This window comes from Larus michahellis, chromosome 5 (assembly GCF_964199755.1).
Source record: "Larus michahellis chromosome 5, bLarMic1.1, whole genome shotgun sequence".
NCBI classification, from domain to species: domain Eukaryota; kingdom Metazoa; phylum Chordata; class Aves; order Charadriiformes; family Laridae; genus Larus; species Larus michahellis.
The window spans coordinates 49,019,371-49,043,106 of record NC_133900.1 but is presented as its reverse complement, the minus strand read 5'-3'; the positions used below and the strand labels follow the sequence as shown (position 1 = coordinate 49,043,106).

General features: G+C 45.2%; 1 protein-coding gene across 1 annotated transcript in view; it reads right to left on the bottom strand.

Annotated features, from left to right (window-relative positions):
* The window catches only part of SMOX (spermine oxidase), a 54,986-nt gene extending 31,519 nt beyond the window's left edge, over positions 1-23,467 (bottom strand). The window contains exon 1 of the mRNA XM_074587247.1: positions 23,283-23,467. The gene's annotated coding sequence lies outside the window, so the exon portion shown is untranslated. The remainder of the gene's footprint in view (positions 1-23,282) is intronic.
* Positions 23,468-23,736: the final 269 nt, after the last annotated feature.

Sequence of the window (23,736 nt, the reverse complement as noted above, 5' to 3'; positions counted from 1 at the left end):
TAGACATTTACACTCCAACCCTACCAGAACACAGGGTTATAGGCAGGAGCATTCCCAGCACCATATGATGGAGATAGCCAGGACAGGTGTTCAAGACAAAACTTTCTGGCCTTTGCACCTCAGGAATCTACTGTCATGCACAACTGTATGTCTGTGACCACATGCATTGTTAGCATGGTGTTGTAGAGACGGAGCGTGCATGCAGGTGGTTTCCAGTGATGCCTAAGGAATGACAAGCAGTCACACAGGCCACCCAGTGCAGGGCATCTCCTGGGCCCCAGAAAACAATTTATAAACCAAAAAGAAAGCAGCAAAATTTTTGATACAGAGTTTCAAAAGCCTTTTCTCAATAGATGTAATAACCTCTACGATTTGAAAGTACTATTAGCAGAGCCCATATGCAAAAGCTCCACAACAGAAACAGAACAACAACTTATTTAGCAGGTGTAAAGACATTTAGGCCATTAACCCATTACACAGTCTAGCACTACTTGTACTGAGCAGCTTCAATAACAATTTTCAATTATCACCTCTAATGCACCTTTTTTTTTTCCTAAGCTGAGGGTGAAGTGCTTGGAAGGATTATTCTAGTTACAGCAATTTTGTCTCCTTTAACACCTTTCCAGCCTTCAGACTCAGGCAGTCCACTGGGCACAGGTCAGGACAGAGCAGATTATATCTCTGAGCAGACACAAAAATGAAGCAGATTTCTGCACTGGCCCCAGCACTGCCTGTCACCAGTGCCTCCTGTCACTGTTAGCTGTGGTTCTCCGCAGCTCTTGGCACAACAAACAAGCATTTTGTAACTTCTCCCTCTTTTTCCCTTTCATCAGTCTTCTCAATAGCAAGCACATTAATCCTTACTGCCTGTTATTTCTAGACGCTCTTTCCAAGCTCTCCAGGCTGTAAACATGTCAAACTGGAAGATATGTCTCTTTTCTCCTTCTCCACATACCCTCCCCTCCTTTTTAATTCAGCAGGTTGCACGCCAAACTTGCTCACAATCCTTTTCAGAACCACCATTTATACCAGCACAGGTTAAGTACGGACACCCTTTCAACAGAAGGCAGAAGCATTATTAATTGAACTTAAGTACTCCACGTCAGTCAGCTACGTGAGCTAAACAAGCCTGCTGTTATAAACTGCCTTTGTACAGTAGTTGTGCAAACACCAACCCAGCAAGGCTGCGTCTGCAGCACAACGGGAGGTTTATTGCGCACCTCGTTTACTCAGCTACCTGGAGAGCTGCAGGAGCAGCAGAATTATGATCCTCAGCCATCTACGTACATACCAGGGCCCTTCCCAAGCTCATAAACCTGTAACTGACAGCATACGCACCAGTGAGATCAAGGTTAATTTGTGTTACGCCTGCACATGCTGGAGAGCCACCTCCAGCTGGGCTGAAACCACCTGGACAGTGGTGTTTCATCGTCATCCTCATGTTCAAGGCTTTATCCAATTCGCTATTTTAGTCTAAACAGGTTTGCTGGCCGGATGTGGGCAGCTGGAGCAAGTCACTCAGCCCCTGACCAGTCCTGCTGCCTTCTTTTGCAGGCAGCTGCCAGGCACGGGCAAGCAGCAGGTCTTGGCAGAGGAGATGTGTTCTGACAGCTCACAGAAACTGGAAGTGCTGGTCAGAAGCAACCCCTGAAAGGCACTATTTCAACCTCCATCTCCAAGCAGGACCGCCATCACCACGGTCTCCCTGAAGGCAGTGTTTTCTGGTGCTCGAAACAAGCGAGACAGATCCAAAATCCCCCCTCCTTTTTCCACCAGTTCAACTTTGACCCCTGGCTCCTCATCACCACTTCATGCCTGACCAGACACAGGAGCCTTGCAGACACTGCATGGGGCCACGTGAGCCTGAGTGAGCAATTCTCCCTGAACCCAGTCAGGTTTTGAGTGGAGCATCTCCATCAACTCTGCGGCACCCTCTCTACTGCATCCCATATCATCAACACAATCCATTTATCCTGTGTGCCTCACCTTTGCCTACCAGCCTCGGCCACGGAGAGATGACCATTGCTCATCTTTCTCACCATGGTGGTACAAGGAAGCCAGACAGCTTTTCACAAAAACAAGCCAGCTTTCCTACTGCAGATGAGCAACTGATGTCCTGCCTTGTATTTCCACAGGCAGAAGCTTAAACAAAGTGGTTCAATTTCCAGAGAGCTGCTGGAATTTACGGAGGCAGCAGGGAGAGAAAAAACAAGTTGGAACCAAAGACAAATGCTACCATCGACTAAAATTTGCCCATGTAAAAGCCCAAGACATCAAGTGTGGCTTGAGGCACTGAAAAGGCTGCAGTTCAGCAACGCTGATCTTACATTAGCATCTACAAGCCCCATTTACAAATTACTGACCCACCCCAATGACTGACACACAGTGAATGCAGAGCTGGATCAGACATCAAGGAAGGAAACACATTAATAACACACCACGTGTACTCCTAGACAGCAGCATGAACAAAACGTTTCCCGTTTTACCCATATGCCAAACCCGCAGCCTTGCTCCCCAAATCTCCTCAGCATCGGTTTTTTTGAAGGCAGCAGGGACCTTCAGGCTGACTCTGCATTCTTCTTCATCTGGACACATCCCAAAAGAGACAGAGGGAAATTAGAGCATTAACCTTTGCCTGTCCAAACTCAGGTCTCCTCCAGCCTGAGAAGATGACCTTAGCTGGTCTGCCTAGCCTTTATTCTTGTAAGAAAACACCTCAAGCCTTACCTTCATTTACCCCCTCACTTCCAGAAATATCACCTCCCCACGTCTCAGGAAAGACAGAGATGGGGACATACTAAGTTGTTTCCTCTTCCCAAGCTGGGAAGAAGCTGTACTTCTTAATACACACACAACAAACAATGGACTCCTACTCCTAGTGTGACCACTGATCGTCTGTGGGACTTTGGACAAACCATTTTGCCTCTCTGTGTCATATAAGGGTGACCGCCTGGAGCCACCTCTGTAAAACTACCCCATTAGTTATGCACGAGAAACAGTCCAAAGCCGCTAGATCTTTGAGTTGAGGCCATCAGATCTTATGCAGGCTACAGGTTCCAATGATGGCACCACTCTGTGGTCCTACAGTGCTGGCCTAGAAAAGGAAGCAGAAACGTTTAACTTCAAGAACAACAAAAAATTGTTCTGAGAAACAATATTTTTTGTAAGTATGATCCAAGACAGCTGTCCCCTTTGCTTCTTCCCACAGCTCCATCATCCAGGAAAAATGTGGAGGAGACAGAGAGAATAAACTGTCAAATCTGACATTTATAGTGATCTCTGAATCAGCAAAGATGATGGAAAAGGCTCCTTGATAAGATCTCCTGCTAGCTTAAAGGTACTGGGCACCACCTTTACCACCTGATTTTCCGAGCAGCTTATCCGAAGCTGCATTGCAAAAAAAAGACACAGCTACCTAGTGTCCAAATCTCTGAGCAATCAGACCAGCAGCCTGCGGAGAGTAGGAAATATGCACAAAACAGCATCTGTCATAATTCAGTCTTCAAGACAAGGAGGGATGGAAAGCATTGCAACGGGCCACTGGCTCCCATAGTCACACGGACTAGCCTCCCTGGAGAGAGATAATTTGCAGAGCTGGCAGGGGGGCAGGCTGGGCAGACAAGCATCCAGCAAAGATGGAGCAGGCAGGGAGCAGAGCTCACTTTATAAACGGGTGCCACAGCTCTGATTATAAATTAACCTGTTGAGGAGCACACATGTGATTTATACACCAGTGAGGAATCCGCTGCTGCAGCCCGTGAACCCCATTGAATAATACTGACTTCAGGCAAAGAAGTGTCAGGATGCTTTGTCTTGTCACACCCATACCCCTGCACACTGACGTTCAGTTTGCATCAGCTGCAGCAAGTGTTCCAGTAATACACCAAGTGTCTCCCAGAAACACGTGCCCCAGTAAGCCTCCTCTGCTCTCCAAAGTCAGCAAAAATTCACTAACTGGGAAAATCTCTATATTTTTAAATGTTTAGAGGAGCTTAAAACAAAAAAAATAAATAAAAAGGGTCACTGGATGGTGCTTTTGATCAGGAAACCACTGCACATTTTTACCACTGTGATCCAACTTGTTTTAATGCCTGCAAATATCCCTCGAGTCAAATGAACTTGTTCAAAGCTGATTCACACCAAGGCTACTTTTTAAATTGGGTAGTTGTTGACAAGTAGAATATATTTAACAAGCCCCAAGCATCTTGGCATGCAGTATAAAGACTTCCTATTATGAGTTGGTTTTTTTAAAGCTAACATATGGGCAGAGCAGGTTGTCTGCCACAGGGCACTTCCATACAGTGCTTGGCACTAACAGAACTGCAAGGATATCCAAAAAATAAACCAAAGAACATCATGCCAAGAACATAGGGATGAATCACGCCATTTAAAACTCACTGATAAAATGCACCATTATGTGTTTTTCAAAGCCTTCTCATCTGAGGGAAAAGAAAAGAAAATAAATCAAAATAATTGGCTGGCTTATGGCTGATTCTCAAGCATGTTCCTCTGGCTGAAGGGCACCGTGAGAATACAGCAAGCTCAGCAGCTCCGAGATGCTGTGAAAGAAGCAGGCTATCTCAAACCACTCTTCAAAGGCCCCTCTGACAGCCTGCTAGAATGCACCTTGACCAGCCAGTTGGCATTTTGATTTACAGTATGGGGATAAAATTAAGGACTAGATGATTTCCTCCACCATCAGAAGCTCCCATGGAAGCGCTAGGAAGCGGTCACCATTCCCAAGCGATTCCCAGATAAACGGGCTAAGAACGAAGTCAAAGGCCTTTCAGCAACACACAGCAAGGGCACACTGCAATGGTAAGATGGGTCAGCTATGCTCAGACCGGTTGGGCTTTTCGAACAGTTTTGGAGGCATAAATCTCTTCTTTCCCCTTTTTATTGCAGCTTTTCCGGTCACACAAAGCTGGTTAGCTCGTCTGCAGCTCAGACAATGACTTCCCTGCGCCATGCGGTCTGAGCTATGGAGCTTCTCCTGCCCACGGAGCTAGCAAGATCAGAACACCGTCATGCTGCGGTTCATGTGCCAGAGGCTACAGTATTACACAGGACACAGTTAAAGAGAGTTTCACAGCAGCGACAAAAAGCACAGCTTCAGCATGTTCCTTGCACAACTGAGGAACAAATCCAGTAAATCCTCTACTCAACAAACCCCCTGAAGACAGAACAAACACATGCTGCAACTGGCATATCAGCATCCCCTTTATTTTGAGAGGTGGCAGAGGTAGGTACAAGGGCCACCTACCTAGAAGGCATCCCACATCTACTCCATCACCAGGGATAGCTTACACTGTCAGAACACTTTTCTACTGCATCAGGAGCAACTGGAGAAAACAGGCACACCAGAGTGGTATTCAACCTGCTGCAGTGAATGGGATATTCCTGTCTTGACCCTGGTGATAGAAATAGTGATCTAGCGACAAATTCTAACACCTGTGGTAGAAATCACTGTTTCCACACCCTACTGACCATCGGGGACCTATCAACATCCTGAGCTGGCCAGAACCTAAACCAGTACAGCAAGATGCAGTTTGGCTGTGTTAGCCTCAGACAACACAGAAGGTTAATAGCGCAGGAACAGAGCTGTTGAGCTAACCAGGACTAGTAACAACCAGACACAAACTGGCCTGCCTTTTACCATGTCTCTACAAGCTTGCCAAGCCCTGGTTAACCCCATGGTGGGTATCTTCCCCTTATTTCCAGCTCCTCAGTCACTTTCAGTATTGGGAGGTATCTGCCACTGTTAAGCTTCTTGCGAAAGCAAAGCTTGGTGTTTCAGGACTGTAAAAGGAAGGAGAGACAGACAGTAAACTACAGGAAAAAAAGAGCTTACAAAGTAAAAACACTGACATAATGGATCAGAACAATGCTGCAAACAAGTTTCCTGCAGAACTTGTATTCCGACTGCCAAAAAGAGCTGTACCCTATCCCATCTGCATAACCATGCGATCTTATCTTCACTACCCTCCTTCTCTCTCCAATTGTTTGGGAAACTTTATTGATAAAACTAGCCTTAATTAAATAGGAAACTTGCCCGTGTTTGCACAACTCAGAACACAATGGGGTCTCAGTCAAATAAACACTGGTGCCCATATTACATTTGGGAATTCTCTGTGGTTTGGGGTTTTAAATTCATTGCAGCAAGCTTGGGAGCAAAGTTTCAACAGCATCTTTTCTTCTGCTCCTGTACTGTGTAATAGGAGAGTGAGACAGGGAATCAATCTGCATGCAGAGAGGCTCAGTACTGGTTCCAACTCAATGTGTACATGAGGATCATTTCAGGACACACCATAAGAGACATGCTAGCCCAAAAGCAATTATTTTTTCTCACCATTTCTCAGAACTCAGACTTAGCAAACTGCCCTGAAATAGCAGCACAACTCTCTAAATAGCATCATTTCTTCTCTATTTGAAAGCAACACCCACACTGAATCTTTGATTTTAAGCCATCCCCGAGCAGTAACCACATCTTCACCATTCAAGCCACAGGGAAAATCATTAAATGCAACAGAAACACTAGGGGATGAGAACCAAAATTAGAAAAGCCAAACACCACACAGATTTACTCCCACAGTAACTGGATTGACTTCAGCCTGGAAAAGACTAGACATGACTCCAGGAAAAGTACGTCTCTCCAGGTAAAGCTGTATTGAGGGGACCTCTCCTGGGCTCGTGCTTTGCTGGAACATGAAATGCAAACCACATGCTCCAGCTCTAAAACAGCAGACACGTAACCAGGACTGGCTTTAGCACACTGCAATACACACAGGTTTCTCCATCCTCCTGTCTACACAAACACGCTCACGTATCAGACAAGAGCCCAAAGCAGGGGAATTCACGTTGGGAAGCATGTCCTTAGGTCTCAATGAAGTCTGGGTCACGGCTTTCTGAGATTTTTACCCATCAGAAGCCTCCCTTGAAGACGACAGGTGTTTCCTCATGTGGCCTGAGGTGTGGGGTTTTAAATATGCCAAGAAATGTTTCAATACAAAAGCACAGACCTTCTCCTAACTAAACACTGTCTGCATTCAGGTCATTTAGAGACATCCAGAGGAAACTAGCGACTGCTCATAAAAAGGTCTTACACAGGAATGTATCCCTGCTATAAAGCAACAGAAGCAATTCACCCCGATGAGCGATTTTCCTCTTGAGTACTAGGCACACCAAAAGAGAGCAGATACAGCTCATGAAAGACAAGGAAAAGAAGGGTGGGAGAGGAAAGAGATGAAGTTTGGCTTTGTTTCCATCTTGTTGCAAACTTCAAAACAAAGCCTGAGGATGAAATTTTGTGTGGAGATTCCAACAGAAAATCTTCTCCAGTTGACTTCTTGTGCCTTGAGGTTACTAAGTGCCCTGCAGGCAACTGCAGCATGGAGTGCTACGGGATCCACACTAATGATGGATTATCACTTCTGCAAGGTGCCTTTCATTCCTCCTGACACACCTGAACTCAAAAGCATTTCTTCTCTGTGACAATCAAGACATTTTATTGAAACAAAGGGAAGTTTACTTTGCATTGCCCCTCTTCAGGAAACTGCGTCTCAAACAGCTTCACAGAATTAAGGTAAAACATTGCACAGAAACAGAAAAATTAAATAGCACAGGCTAAGGGGAAAAAAATGATAGATTTTAGATCCAAGGCATTTTTCACAGAGCAGGAAGACTTGTCATGTGGTAAACAAAAGAAACCAGGAACTGGGACACTTGCAATTTATCTGTTCTTCCATAGCCTTCCCATGTGACTGGGGGTAAAAGAACGACAGTCTTATCCATAAGTTGCTAAAAATATAGCACAATTTCAATATGTTTAAATGGGAGATCATTTTATTCAGCATGTCACGTTTTATCCTTTCAATACTTCAGCTTCACCATATGTAAAACAGCATTAGCACCTAGCTGTACCAAAAAAGCATTTTGATTAATACCCTCAAATGAAAAGGAATCAGTGTAAAGTATCAGATATCCACCAGGACTGAGCTATGTGAAAGTCAGAAGAGATAACGAGACAGTAAATTTCAAATCTCTGTTTGCATCCATCCCATAACTACATGCTGAAATCCATACAGCCTGCAGATAGGCTGGCACGTTGGCAAGAAAAAATTGTCATTTCTAAATTTAGCAGACACTTCAATTATTGTGCAATGCTTCAAAAGCAACGGAGATATAAAGTGGAGTTTGTAGGACAACCATTTAAACTTAACTGAGAGGTCCACTCACTGAGCTGTCTTTTCTTAATTCCCTTCCTGTTTGGACAATTTGATCCACTTCTTTTTATCCACCGCAACCGCAAGGGTCTGTCCTGCAGTGAATGGATAGGCTTTTTTCTGGGATAACTTCCAGGTTAAAGAGAAAGGATTTACACTTGAATGAAACATAGGCTCTGTATTTGGAAAATTTGTTTTGAAAACTTGGGAAGGAAGCAAAGCCTCCTTCATTTAAAAAGGGACTCAATTAACATTCTCCAACAAGTCTTCCTATCGAAAGAACAGTACTTGCTGGGGGACATGTGATTTGAAAGTTGTTCTCCTCGCTCACAATGTCCCTTTCTGAAATACAGGCCACTGTTTTTGAGACACACGAGGATCTTTGCACAGCTTTCCAAAGGGCTGTCTGTCACAGTCAAGGCCTTGACTCCAGACATAAAATGTTCTATGACTTAGGCTCAGGAAACTTAAAATAGAGCTTAAAGACCCTTATGAAGGCCTAGTTCATGTTCACTTTGTGAGCACTGTGGATGCCTCTACAAGGACAGCTCATCCCTGCCCAGCCACAACCACAAGATGAATCCTCCCCAAGAGCTAAGCAGCATCACAAATCTCACCACTCGTCTTCTTGAAAACACGCAGCATTGCATGTCTGGTTTTGGTTTTAACACATTTCGTAAAGAAGATACCAGTGACCAACCAAGCAGGTGTTCTGCTTTTGATTCATAAGTAACCGGGTGTGGGTTTGATCTGCAGTAGGCAGTGGCCAGACAGGGCCACTATAATAGTGAAGGTGCTGGACATGTCTAGATACTGCCCACGCAGGAGGAGGAAAAAAACTTAGGCCTTTTCTTTTTTTCCCAGCTAAAGGGAAAATAAGGCCACTGACAATTTAATATCCACTTTTATTTCTGAATTCCCTTATCAACTGCCTATGACAGAGCATTCTTCACTCTTTAATAAGTGTAGGTCGAAGTCTAGCCTGACTCAAAGTTGATGATGGATTGAGTATGGGAGTTTACTTCAGTACACAGCAAAGAGGGATGGTAGATAAAAGTATCATTAGTGTATGTTGTTACAGAAAGCATGCAACCTTCACCTCATTTAACACTTTGGGGAGACCCTCTGTAACAGACCACTCCCATTCACTTCTTCTGGATGCCTCAAATTGAAACCTGACCCAGGCACGCAGCAACAGAAGGGAACAGTTATCTGTAGTTACCCACTGTCAGTGCCTCAGCTAGGAGGGTAGGCTTTCTACGTAGTGAAAACAAGGACACAGACGCTCTCCAGAGCCTGTCCCAGTAATTTAGATGCTGAGTTGTGAACTACCCGGGGAAAAAGTATGATTTTTCCCCGCTGACCGCACTTTTAGTCCAGGCACTAAGTCAGGTGTGGATAGCTATAAAAGCTCTTCTGCATCCAACAATTATTCTCCAGGTCACACAAAAATAAATTGGTGGTTTGGGAGTTTGTCTACACTGAAACGAACCAAAACAGTTACTCTGCAACCTTTTTCCCTTCACCCAAAATAAAAGTAATTTAGGGGGATTGTTATTTAATAAGATTTTCCATGGGGAAAGTCAGCATGCTTTAAATTCACACCCCACTTTACAGTGGAATAGTTTCCTCACATGGACAAGTGCCTAACTCTTAACCCTTGCTGCCCACAAAAACACAGATGTCAAGACAGAAAGCATCAGAGAATCCTCCAAACTTCCCACATAAATGTACCACAAGGTACTCTGCACAGCTGGTAAATGAGCTGCTCAGTGATAAACACACTTAACAGAGTTTACATTTGCAGTAGACACTTAAAGATTAAGAGGTCTACTCCTATCTTTTCTGCCTACTACAGACAGATATTGGACAGAATGACAAGCTGAAGATACTTTTTAGATGAGGTAAGTAGATTATAAGTGAAACGCCCTAGGCACCTCACTCAAGATACAGGGCCAGAAGTTGGGCTCAACTTGAGCCTTGTGTCAAAACCCTCCATTGATCCCAAGGGAATTCACAAAACATTTGGACAGGACACGTTTCACATAGTCACTTTCCCATTACCTTGAGCTAAAGATCCCCTTGGCAGATGCATCTTTTGTACCCAAAAACATCCCCTGCATACCTTCTCCTGAGAATATAATAGGTGGTAACAATTTGTGAAATCTGCTCATATCCACACCTGTCAATAAATACACTAGCTGCCAGGAAAAATATAAACACACATCTTCTACAAGAGTCTGACTTTGTTTTTTCAGCCATTGAAAGAACCAATCTACTCCAAAAGTTTTGAAATCCATAAATGAAGTAACTGCATCTTCTCAGGAAAAAAAAAAGGAAGAGTATTAGCATAACCAAACAGCTTCTCTCTTCCATATAGAGAACAGGTCACGCCAACCCCTGTGCAAGTTCTCTGGTCCTGTCCACTCTGCGTCTTTTTCACATGCTGGAAACAAGCTTTAGGACCAGGAACCTCCTGCAAAATCCAGGTGTCCCACACATGAATAGGATGCATCTCTCTGTTATATCACATTGTATTTAAAACCAGAGATGAAGTTATCCTGCATGTTTTATTAGAAGACACCTCTGAAAGGTATTTAACCACTAGAACTGTGTTTTTAAAAGTGAAATTTCCTGGCTAACATGGGCAAAGTCTGAAAGCATTGCAACTCTCTGCTATGGGACTCAAATATTAACATAAAGGCTACGGACATACAGCACCTCTGCTGCAGAAAGTTCCTGGAAGTGATGGGGACCCAGGACCGTATTTACACCGCTGTTCCACTGTGCAGCTTCTTGTGTCCATTTGTCACCAAGTGCATCTTCCCCTCCCTGCTCCAAAGCAGATTAAGCTTAATATACTTATGTAGTTGTGAAGTGTACTGCCTATTATCCAATTAGATAGCTAATGAGATCTGAGTAACAGCACGTAGGCACAGATAACCGTTGGCTGATATCTGGTAAAGATTAGACACGTTCTGCCCTTGCAGAACAAGGGTTGGGATTCGTTCAAAGGCTGCTCTGAAGACTGGAGTCAGGTAATTGTTTAATTTTGTTTGGGACCCGTAAACACACCATGTTTGTTTCCTCTTGATCTCCTAGAGCTGTCATATGGCAACGGTCCCATTACAAAAGTCCTGATAAATCTGGTGTGGCTTGCACATTTAAGCTTTCAGTGTGGACAAAGGCAGATCTCATCACCTTTAAGGTCCCGTCTAGCTTCCCAAATCTATGGAACAATAAAAGACCTATGCATCAGCAGGAAAAAAAATGTATGCCTGTACAGAAGTGATAAGGATATCAAGAAAAGCAATCTTTATTAGCCTGACACCATCCCACATGACATTCCCATAAGATACAGCTAAGAAAACATGAACTAGATGTAATCACCATAAAATGGCTGCTTGACAACATAGTTCTCAGAACATTAATTATCAAGGGTTTGCTATCTAATTGAAAGGGCACTGGAAAGCGGGTCCAGCCAGGCACAAGAGCTGTGCAATATTTTCATTACCAATTTGGATGACAGACTGGAATGTATGGCGATAAAACCAACAGATGATTCAGCTGGGAGGATTTGCGAGTACTATGGTGTGCAGGTTTAGATTTCTAAATGATCTTGACACACTGGTTCAACATCAGTAAGAAGAAATACTTAAGAAAGAGAAGTCGCAGGTACAAATGCAAAAATGGGGAGCAACTTCCTATATAGCAAGATTCCAGAAAAGGCTCTGGCATTTTAGAAGGTCATAGTACAATTGTGAGGTTCAACAATGTCCCACAGCTGCATAAAGGCAAACCTCAGCCTGCAGTGATGATCCATGGAAAGCACCTAGCTTTCAAAGTTTTGCCCTTAGCCGCTCACTGCTCTACAGCTAATATGCTTTTTTATAAAAGCGGACTGGAGAGAATCTTGCGGAGAACAACAAAATTAAAAAACACCAGGTGTGAGATTAAGCTGGATCTATTTAAGCCAGACATGTTCCTAAGAACAGACTAGCCCAGGCAAGCAGGCAGGCCACAGCCTGAAGGAAGCCTCCTTCTTCCTACATCCAGCAGGAAAAATTCAGGATTCAGTTTTTCTGAGTTTAACACTCTGGCTTTAATCTCTGTTTAATAACAAGCTAATGGCTATGAATTTATTGAAAGAACAAGAGTCCATGGTCTTATCAACCTAGAAAAAGGTTGGTAAAATACTTCACACCCGTCTTCTTCCAGCACACTTCCCTATAGCTCAGTCCAAACACAACTTTTTCACTGTTTTGAAGCAACTCCCTCATTAGCAGATCTTTTAAAGAGTGATGACCCAAGAAACACTTAACCTGTCCCCACAAACAGGGAGATACAGACTGGATGGGTGGAACACAAAGTGGTTAAAATTTGCTTGGATCATTGAGCTCAAATGGTAGCATCCAACAGACTGAAGTCTTAACTGGCAGCTCTTTATGAATGGTGTTCCTCAACAACCAACCAGTACTGACCCTGTTCAATATCTTAATTAATGCCCTGGATGATGCAATGGAGACCTCCCTCAGCATGTTCAGAGATAACACCATGCTGGGTTGAGCGGTCAATACACTGGAGGGCAGGACTGCCCAGCAAGCTGGAGATACAGGCTGAAGGAAACCTCATGAAGCTGAGAAATACAAACATGAAGTCCTGCACCTCAGACAAAAAAAATATCCATTGTCAGCACAAACTGGGAACCAACTGGCTAGGGAGAAGCTCTTCAGAAAAGCACCTGGGAGTCCTGGTAGGCAGTAAGGTGAAGAGGAATCAGCAGCGGATGCCTGCAGTGACAAAAGCCAGCTGCATGCTGGGTTGTATTGTGAAGGACAATAGCCAAGAACTCGGGGAAATGGCTTTTCTTCTCCTCTTGGCAACAAGGAGGCTGCATCTGGAACACCGTCTAATTCAGCTGTGCTCCCAGAAAAGATATTGATAAACTTGACAGAGTTTAGTGGAGCACCACTGGTCACTGGAACCCATGATGTGAGAGATGAGAATGAGGGAATGGGGTTTGTTTAACTTGAAGAAAAGGCAATTAATGGGGGATCTAATTTCTATCTCCAACTACCTAAGTGGGGGGCTACAGAGAAGATGCAGCCCGACTCTTCTCAATGAGTATGAGCAGAAGGACAAGAAACAATGGGCATCACTTGCAGCGAGGGAAATTCTGATCAGACAAGAGGAAAATATTCTTCATCATGAGAGCACTAAGCATGACATCAGCCTGCCACACTTGACTAGAAAAGGTCCAAAACTGGATCAGAAAAGTTCACAAGAAATCTAACTTAGATTCTAGCTCTGCTTGGAGCAGGAGATCAGACGAGAGAGCTCCAGATGTCCTATGCAACCTAAATTACTCTTCTGTTCTAAGAAATAATTATGAAGAAACACTGAACAAGGGATTTTGCCCAGTAGCCTACAGCACTCTACACCTGTTCAGTGATAACAAGTACTTTAGACTCAAAAGCTGTCAATAAAATACTTTCCACATGACTAAAGATCCCTGTATCTCTAACTAAAGGAGAAAAAGAGTAAGAAGGAAAACACTAGAGCTTTCACTGCTATTTGAAACAGAACAAGAGAAACTGGAGACTCACATTATACAAGTTCTCATACAAAAGCTCTGCAAGAAAACTGTGAGGAATTCAAAGAAGATACGTACTGATAGTTCAAACAAACCAAATCAAGACTGCTCCTCCCTACCTGCTGTTCCCACCGCAATAAACACAAATCGATGCCAAGAGGTGTTTCAGACCTGTCCAGACCAGCCTTCATTTTGGTGTTAGCTTCTTCAGTTGTGTCAGGACAAAGGCTCTCTGTATGTAGACATACCTTTCATACATACTTCGTACTCTCTCACACTGAATGGTGTGAGAAAATGCCTGCATTTATACACAGACAATATACACAGACAATTTTTTTCATTTTTTCCCCCCAAAAAATAAAGTGAAGCAATCTACAAAGCAAAGCACTTAGATACAGTTCAAATGAAACTGCCACCTTCCACCGAGTATCCTGTAAAATGAACCCCCTAAAACCTGACAAAACATATACAACTGTGGTGTACAAGAAGGTCAATGAATGCAAACTACAGTGTTTTGTGTAATGGGGACATCTGTCCACCTGGAAGCAGCAAGACCCAAATTCACTTCACCCAGATGGACATGCAGCCTCCAGATATCTGTCTCTGTCACACGACAGCCATTTGGAATAATTTTCCTAAAATACAACTGTGAAACAACAATCACCTTCCAGCAAATGGTTAATTGTTCCTTTAATGCTGGCTGGCATGTTATCCAGTGTACCTCAGTAAGTAATGTTTCTAGTGCTCATCTGCTGCATTTTCTGTCACGTTTCATGTTTGAATGCTACCTCTCCTCTCAGAATAATCTTCACAGCCACATTTTACCAGCTTTGGAAACGCATGAATAACTGTATCCTTCACAGAAATGAAGGGGCAATTCCAACAAAACCAGATGCACAGAGCGTAACCACTGCAGGGAGGGAGAACAGAAGATCACTCGTGAATTACAGCCGGGAGGTCTGATCAAGAGAGCACAATTGCCCAGGTTGTAATCCAGCTAGTCATGGGGAGAGCCTCAGTAAGAGCAGCTGGAAAGGACCTTCACCTTACAACAGAGGGGCACTATTCTGGAACAGTCGGTGAAGATCCATAATACATCCCTGTGGAAAAGATGGCACTTGAGCAAGAAGAGCACGTTCCCTGTTTTTATAGTGGGTAAAGAGACAAAACCATAATGAAACCTTCCATGACAAAACACTTTAACTGTGCTGCTGTCAGAAAAAAAAAAAAGACATGCACACATCATACCCCAAAGTCTACATATGAATGTCATAAAATTGTGTCTGTTGACTCAGTACAGGTAGGTGCCAGATGGAGGACTGCAGGCAAGTTTTAGGCCCTGCAGCTCAAGAAAGACACGGCCCAGACATTCCCAAAGTCTGTTGCAAAGAGAAGACTGAACAGCTCACTCTGTACAGTAACAAAAGGGCAAGAGGTCAGCAATTTTCAACTGTAGCACAAGAAATTGCAGTCAGAAACTAGAAAAATTTTGGTAAGGGTAAGAACAATTAAAGAGTTTAAAAGATCACCCAGGAAGGATGGGGAAAGTCCATCACTAGGGACTTCTAACAACTGTGTTGCACAAAAATCTGCTGGGAAAGTTTAGATAGATCTGACCCAGTCTTGGGGCAGGAGGTCAGATTAGACAACTTATTAAGGTCCCTTCCGGCCCTGCTGTTCTTTGCTTATAACAGAAATATGACAACAGAACATATCGGCAACAGCCCCAGAGCACACAAGCTTCCCTAATATTTCCATAATACGTTGAAGAAACGCTGTGAGATCCTGCATGCAGCAGTTGCCCACTCCCACGTGGTAACTTCTCCTCTGTTCCTGGAGAAGCAATACAGGGGTAACACAAACAGTTGGTTTTATGGAACAGGCATGTGAACAGGAGCTCCCCAGCACAGCCTTCCCAATGAGACAGTCATTCTCACATCCCACAGCGCACGGAAGGTTGTTTACAGGAGCCCATTTGCACTTTTTCCCTTTTTCCTCCCAGTTTGCCTCCTTTACATCTCACCCTGAAGTCAGAGGAGCTCTTTTTTTTTCCCCCCTCCTTAGGCCATTCTTCTGGTTCTCCCTGGAATATTTTCACATGTAATATTTTCAAGACTGGATCTCTTTCATGTTTTGGGGAAGCCCTGAGCAAAATGTCTGTGCTTCTAACAACAAAAAAGCTTGCAGAACACCTGCTTAGCATTACAGACTCCCATCTCCTCTCCAGCACTGCCTGTCCCTCTACTCCGCTGGGAGCCTGGCATGAGAAATCCCACCTGCATAAATTCTTCATGCAGAGATACCTAGTTAGTATTGACCTTTCGGTCATTCCCAAGATCTGCAGCCTTAAGTGCTTCCTACAGGCGTGCCCGTGGCAGCCAGCTATTGAGAGCAAAGCTGACTTTATGTAGCGCTCTCATCAAAACTTTGGAACGTCTCCTAATGCTCCGCTGTGCCACGCAGGGAACCCACCACAGAATCCTGGATCCCACCCCAAGGGAACAGGGTGACAAAAAAGGGTAACGACCCAGTGCTTAACTCTAACGCCCACTGTCACATTCAGCCCTTTGTCAAGTTCTCTTCAAAGTCCAAATAGAGGCACCAGATGCTATTGTATAACTGGAGCAATGGTGTGAGCTCCCCATGACTATAAAAGGGACATTTAATTTAGTCTACTACATTACTGGAAGCACTGTGCTTCTGCAAGCATTAATTAGTGGCACATAGTGTTCTGTGAGATCAGACCATCCAAGCAGCAGAGTGTAAACTGCAAGCCCCAGAGTACTAACCTTCATCTCAGGGTTAGAGCTTGAGCTATCAACTTCAGCAGTTAAGGGGGTTTTAGGATTTCTTGCTTCTTTGTGTGTGCCCCACAACTCCTGCCGGCTCATTCTTGTAAATGCAAAACTCCAAGCTCTCAGTCATGTCTGTATGTGGAAGCACGCAGCGAGCGAGATGACAGAAGCAGTCCAAGGCAGAAATACCCACTCATGTGTGTTTGTGTGTACACCCCAGCACATCTGAGGGCACAGTTCTGCAATCCCAGGAAACTTAGATCTAAATTTGCGCTGTCCTTAAGAAGGACAGTCCTGACTGTCTGTGTAGCGCTGACAGCAGTAGTCAGGGACGGGCCAGGGACTGGATCCAACTGAAAAATAACCCTATAAAAATAAGTAATAATCTGCTGCCAGGTGTGTGGCCTTCCTGATCAAGATCTCTCACCCACAGTCACACCAGAACATACAAGAATAGGACCAACCCTTTCACTAGAAGTAGCACCTTAAATTTATGTAAGTCTGATGGGGGTGGAAAACAGTTATGCAAGAGAGGAAACAAGCAGTCAGAGATAGGACAGCACAGTGAAAATATCTTAACACTTCTGAACTTTCACTGCTGAAGCCAGTACCTTGCAAAACGACGCTCCTTCCAGCAACCCAGACTTTCCTAAAGGGTCTGTGATTTTTAGGAGTTGAACCGAAGTTGAACCAATTACCAGACGCACTAATGATGCACATCTTCCTGGCAGAGTCCTCTGGGATCACAACTGTGACTGATTCCAAAAAAGAAAATCCTGTTAGAAGAAGATTGGAGATCAAAGCAGGAGGTTACACCTACATCCTGGAACGTGCATGTCCCATGGGACAAAAGAGTTTTAAATTCAGTTTTAGACTAAATGTCTATCTGTCCAGCAAAAACGTTAGGTTAGCATACTTGAATGTTACACCTGTACAATCTCTTTGGGAGAAAAACCATTTCCCACCTGTCCCGCAAAATGGATTAAACTGAGCAGAGCATTTAGAAAGGGAAAGAAACTCCTCCTTTCCTATGCAGTTCCCAGCTTAGGGATAGACCAGGACTACCTGCTTAGCTTAGCACAAGGTATTTTCTGGATACATTAGCTACAAGATAGCCTGAATAGGTATTTCACAATGGAAATGATCCAAATCAAAGTGTTGGGTTTTTTTTCTCCTCTCCTCAAAGTGCACAAACATCATCATATCCTGTCCAATATTTCAATCATTCCAAACATGCAGCAACCTACACTGTTAAATGCCACTCAGTTAAATCTAGCGGACACACTTAAAAAAATCCTGGCATTATGCAGAATAATGAACGATGAAGAAATTAATAAATATCCATTCTTAGAAGTTATCTACCTCCATTTAGTTCTCTACTTTGTCAGCCAGGAAAGCAAATATTTTCTCATATCTTAAGAGGTAGTTCCTGCCTTTGAACTCAGTAGGTACTGGGGAAAAGAAAAAAAAAAAAAAAAAAAAAATGGATTTTAGTGACATTTTCAAGCCATTATAAAGACTTTGCAGCTCTTCAAAGACCGATTGGATAAAAGAAATGCAAGGGACTAAAACCAAAGGTTCCCCATGAGCTGAAATAGTCTTTATTTACATCAATTCAGCTCTCTGAGCTCCCCACAGCTGAGAATCTGCCTCCCTTACTGTGACCTCCATTCTGCCACTGATCCGCTCCGTGGCCTCCAGCTCTCTCCCTCCGTCCTCCTGTTCTCAGATGCGAGATAAACGTGGTCTCAGATGATGACATGGAAAATGGCTCCAAAGAAAGAATGCAACAACCAAAGCTCTGTGTAAATCACTACTCTGGGGCTGCAAAATCTGTTTCCCTCAGACCCAGCAAGTTCCCAGCCACCATCATTTTGAGTTATCCGAGAGCACTAACAATAGCCGTCTTGTTTTACCGAGACTTGCAGAAAACCTTAAAGTATGGCCTGGTAGCAGAGAACTGAAATACCTCAGGGATCAAACTCCAGTGTGAGCAGCAGGGAGGGACTTTTCGACCCCTTTTTCATTACCTTCCTGCCAATGAGCTTATCTCACTACCCAAAGAGCAACCCAGGCCTTCCTCAGTGCCAAAACACTCCCTGCTGTATCCATCCTTACAACCGTATGTCCCTGGCCCCAAGACGTCACAAAACAAAAACTCCAGTAGGCACACCAAAAAAAAAAAAAAAAAAAAAAACACACCACAAAAAAAAACCCCACACCACACCAAAATTGCCTTTAAAACGAAGGACATGATTAAAACTCAACAAAGCAACACCACTTTTTAAAAATCCACTGCATTTAAAGATCTCCAGAGGAAAAGGTCACCGATACGTACAGTGCATCTCCCAAAGCAAAGGTCTGCGTCATGCTGATGTCAGGTTCATCCTGCAAACAGGTTGTTATAAAAACACCGTCTGCTGTGTTATCCACAGCCGGGGTGGGCAGCATAAGGCTACTGGTTGAATCCCCACCACCTACACCATGCCACCAGCCTCCAACCCAGTCCCTACCTCAGCGTCCCACAACGGTGCTGGCTCTGGTACTCAAAGCCATTTCTCCCCATACAATGAATAAAGAACATGCTGTATATTTTGGTGATGTGACAGACACCCTCTGGTCAGGTGAAGGTAAAGGACGGTGCCAGGAACTCTATAAACAGCATACGCCCAGCACAGCCGAAGAGCAATACCTCTGCAACACCAATTAATGATATCCTACTTAATAAAAGACAGTTGCACGTGTCAAGTTTAACCTCAAGAGGTTTTACCACAGGTTGCAGTGGACTCTCAGAACATACAAGGAGCAGCTGAACCGCACAGGCTCCCCAAAATATGTTCACAATTGTACACAGACACAAACACAGCACCTCAAACTCAGATTCTCACAAAGTTACTGCCCAGAGCAGAGACACACATCATGTGAAACAGCTGCACCACATCAACAGGTTCTTCAGGTACCCCAATGCACATGGTGCTAACTGAAGTCACCACAAATTTTTGTTTTCCAAGTAGTTCATATTCCCACCCACAGTATTTCTGGAATCTTTTCTTAAAATAAAAAGAAACCACAAAAACATTAGATTTTGGAAAAAAAAAAAAAAGGCAAGATTTGTAACCCATTTCCATGGAGACTACTATAAATTCAAGTGATATTACTGTGCATAAACCCACATGCATGCTCCATGGAGCATGGAATACCTGGACACTTCAAAGCCAACTCATCAACAAGAGCTGATGCAAATGGGACACATCATCAAGGTGGCTGAAAATTTTCATGTTCCCTCAACACGAACACAACCAGGATGATAACATGTTCTGGAAACAGCACAATGTTTTGTGATGCCATTTGTTAACTTTTTTGCTTCTTAGGAGTCCATAATATGAGGAATCATTTGCATTCGTTGGTTTATGGTAATGCTTCTATTCCCTCATGACAGACCTGCTAGCACTTTTGGGGTGCAAGAGAATTTGAACCCTAGCATCCACCAGCCAGGAGAGAGCACCTTCCTCACCAGCCATGGTGGGTTACTGTCACTCTCCCACATTACTGCTGTGCTACAGATTAATTTTTGTGTCCAAGCAGGGCAGGACAGATCCTTAAGCCAATGGTTTAAACACTCTCTTGAGAAGGACAAGTTCAAATCCATTCTTCACCCATTTCATTTACAAGAGGTAATCTTTATACCTCCTTAATTTATTTTTACCACTCTGACACAATGTTTTATCTCAACAACAGAGCTAAAAAACTCAGTTATTTAATTTTCATAGACTTGAGTTCATTAACTTCTGTAGAGGAATAATGTTTGTGGCCGGTGGGAAAGGATATTTCTACATTTTTCCATTTTCTGGTCTGTTAATTATGGTTACTGAGAGAAGGAGACAGCAGTTAGATTTGTGAAATACAACAGGCTGTACTTTAATATTTGTCAAAGGCACAGAGAAAATAATTTCTATTTCTTTTTTATATAACCCAATCGTACAAAGCAAGTAAATCCACATACTTCAGAAGTCAGAATTGTTATTCTCCCTAAACCCTCATTTGGGCCAGCAGGAAACTAGATGGAGAATTTTAGATTTCATTAGCAGGGATTATTTTTCTGTGGGATGACAGTCACAGAAAACATGAAGTGAGATAACTGGGGTTGAGAGGACAGGCAGCTATGCTTATGTAAGCAGGCAGCAGGAATACACTACACACAGGAATACCCCTCCAAGCTTCCGAGGCTGAGATGGGCAGGAATCCACTACCTTTTGCAGATGTAAGATTGTGAAAAACCCAAATCATACTACTTGGCTAAGGTGGAGACCAGTCAAAGAGCACCATCGCACCTTTTAGACCAAAACATCCTGTAGGGACCCCATAAACTGTTAAGTCTCCTGTTTGTGAGGAACGTTTGCAATTTCAGACAGCTTTCCAAACTCTACCTCAACCTCTCCATCCACACCAAGTCAACTGAGATTCCCCCACCCCAGGAAAAGATTGTGTTTCAGAGTCACCACAGTTAACTTGTGACAGAACTCAGACACATTTTGGTGGGAGAGACACAAGAGAGAGAAAGCCCTTCAAGTGAAAACCAGAAAGGGCTACCCAGGAGTGCTTTCAGCAACAGCAGAGATGAGGACAAATGCTCCCAGGACACGTGTGGGGTGTTCGTGATGTTCCACCCACACACTCTGCCATTTCAAGAAAGCGTGGCACAGAATGGTACAGCTCAAGAGCAGCTTCTCTGATGAGCCAAAGGGCTGAGAAGGATAAACGACCACAGCACCCAACATCTGCTGGTGTTTTCAGGACTCAAAGACCCAGACCTCTGTGCCTATTTCCACATATAGTTTAGCCAAATGCCAGCTAGCTGCTCCTCTAAACCCAAAAAAGCCCAGGTAAACATTTGAGTCATTATGCGATGATTTGGATCCCAGCACTGAGTCTGAGCTAAGATCATAGGGTTTTTGCCAGCTCAGTAGTCATCTGAACCTGTTTCCCAGTCCGGCTCCCCAGTCCACAACGGGCAGAACAGAGGAACGAGGGAAAGACAGTACTGTCTTTTTTAGAGGCAAAGCCAGATGAAACTACAGACCTTGCTACTCACTGAAAAAACAACATACATCTGTTCCACAGCAGTGCCATAAAAGATTAGTAAGTGCTGGGCTAACAATCTGGAAAGGGAAAAGGACCTAGGAGAGCAAAACGTTATCGCTAAGTCAATAAAACAACATTTGTAAAAGAATAAAAACATACAGCATTCTTGCACAATGCACAGAAATGCTCCTAGGCTGATTTCTCGTCCTCCACTAAACCTGTCTGGTAACTCTGGGAGCAGGACCGTGTTGTACAGGCTAAGGGAAAAGTGGATCAACAGGGTGAGCTAAGGACAGAGCTCTGGACTCAACCCTGCAGGATCACTGAGTGGATGCGCATTAGCCGATACATATGGTTTCACTTTTACGTAAAGCTTGTGTTTACATCTAATATATCAGGGCAATTACAGCTGTCTCCAGCATGGGATTTGAGACAGTGTGCCTATACACCATGCAAAGGATTTTTAGGGGTGATCAGAGAGCAGCGATACAGCAGAGCAGCAGTGTTCCTGGGGTGGAGGATGTAAATTGCTAAAAAGCTTTGCTTTAAGGTCAGGTTCGGTAACTGACAATTAGTTTCATGCATTTCGCTACTGCGTGTCCAGGACTAATCTCTCATCCACCACAGTGATTTAAGAGATGGAGCAATTCCACAGAAGTCAATGGACTGGACAGAAAACACAAGATCGGCAGGAACTGCCAAGCCCCCAGTAATGTAACAGCTCTGTGTAAACAAGAAACACCAAAACGTAAATGAACTGCAAGCCTTCGCAGCTCGTAATTTACACCCCACCTCATGCAATCAGATTATGGTGACTTTCCTACTTAACCTTTATTCTTCGTGTCATCACCCCAAACGCCGAGGCGGAGAAGGCAGCAGTGGGCGCCCATCACGTGCGGGCAATATGCTGACATAAACACACAGGGCAGGGGCAAAAAAAAAAAATATAAATAAACAAACCCAAATACCCCAATGCCACCCGCACCCGTGCCCTCAGCCGAGCCCCGCGCGCCTGCAGCGAGGCCGGGGGGCCTTTCCCCGACCCGTCCCTTCCAAAAAACACGGGTGGCGATGAAGCCACCACCCGGCTGCCTCCCGCTCTCTGCCAGGGCTCAGCGTGGCACTGGCCGAGGTTTCTCAGGACTGAGGAACGAGGGTCATGAGCGATTTTTTGAGCGATTCATGAGCGTTTATGAGGCAAATTTGTGAGGCTGGGTGCGCGGGATGGGGCACAGGGCCAGGCCCCTCGGGCAAGCACTCCTTGCCCTGCCCCATGCCGGCCACCCTCTCCCCACGGCGGGCTGCAAACCCTCCGTGGACACCAAACGAGGAGGAGGAGGAGAGCCGGGCTGGCGGCTGCCGAGGTGGGCGCTGGCCCTTCCCGCCAGCCCCTCGACGCTGGCGGCGCTGACAACCCCAGGTGGCCGAGGGCCGGGCCGGGGCGCGGCAGGTGCCGGCCGAGAGGAGGACGAGGGGGCCGGGGAGCTGAGGGGGCCCATCGCCCGCCGTGCCCTCCGAGGGGGACGGACCCCTGGCAGGCGGGGAGGGGACCGCCGCCGCCTCCCCACCCCCCCTCGCCCCGCCTCGTACCTCTCTCTGCGGTGGCCGGAGGGGACGGGGTCGTGCCGCCCGCCCAGCTCGCCTCAGCGCCTCGCTCCCCTCCCCGCGGCTGGCGGCTCCCGGCGCGGCTGCGGCGGCGGCTGCTGGCACTGCGGGGCGAGAACCAGCGCCGGCCTGTTTTCCAGCCGCCTCCCCCTTCGGCCTGCCCCGGCTCCGCCTCAAGGATCTCCCCGCCTCCTCCTCCTCCACCGTCTCCTCCTCCTCCTCCTCCGCCCGCTTCTCCCCCGCAAGCACCGGCCCGGCGCGGCCTGCGGGGCCTGCCGGGCGGCTGGGCGCCTTCCCCCGCGGGCAGCCTGCCCGGGAGATGGAGAACCTCAACCCCAACCCACCCAAACGGCAAAGCCCCGGGGTTTAATAAACCCTCCATCAGGACAGGGCTGGGAGAGGACGGGGGCGGGGATCAGCCCGTGGTGCCCCTCAGCCA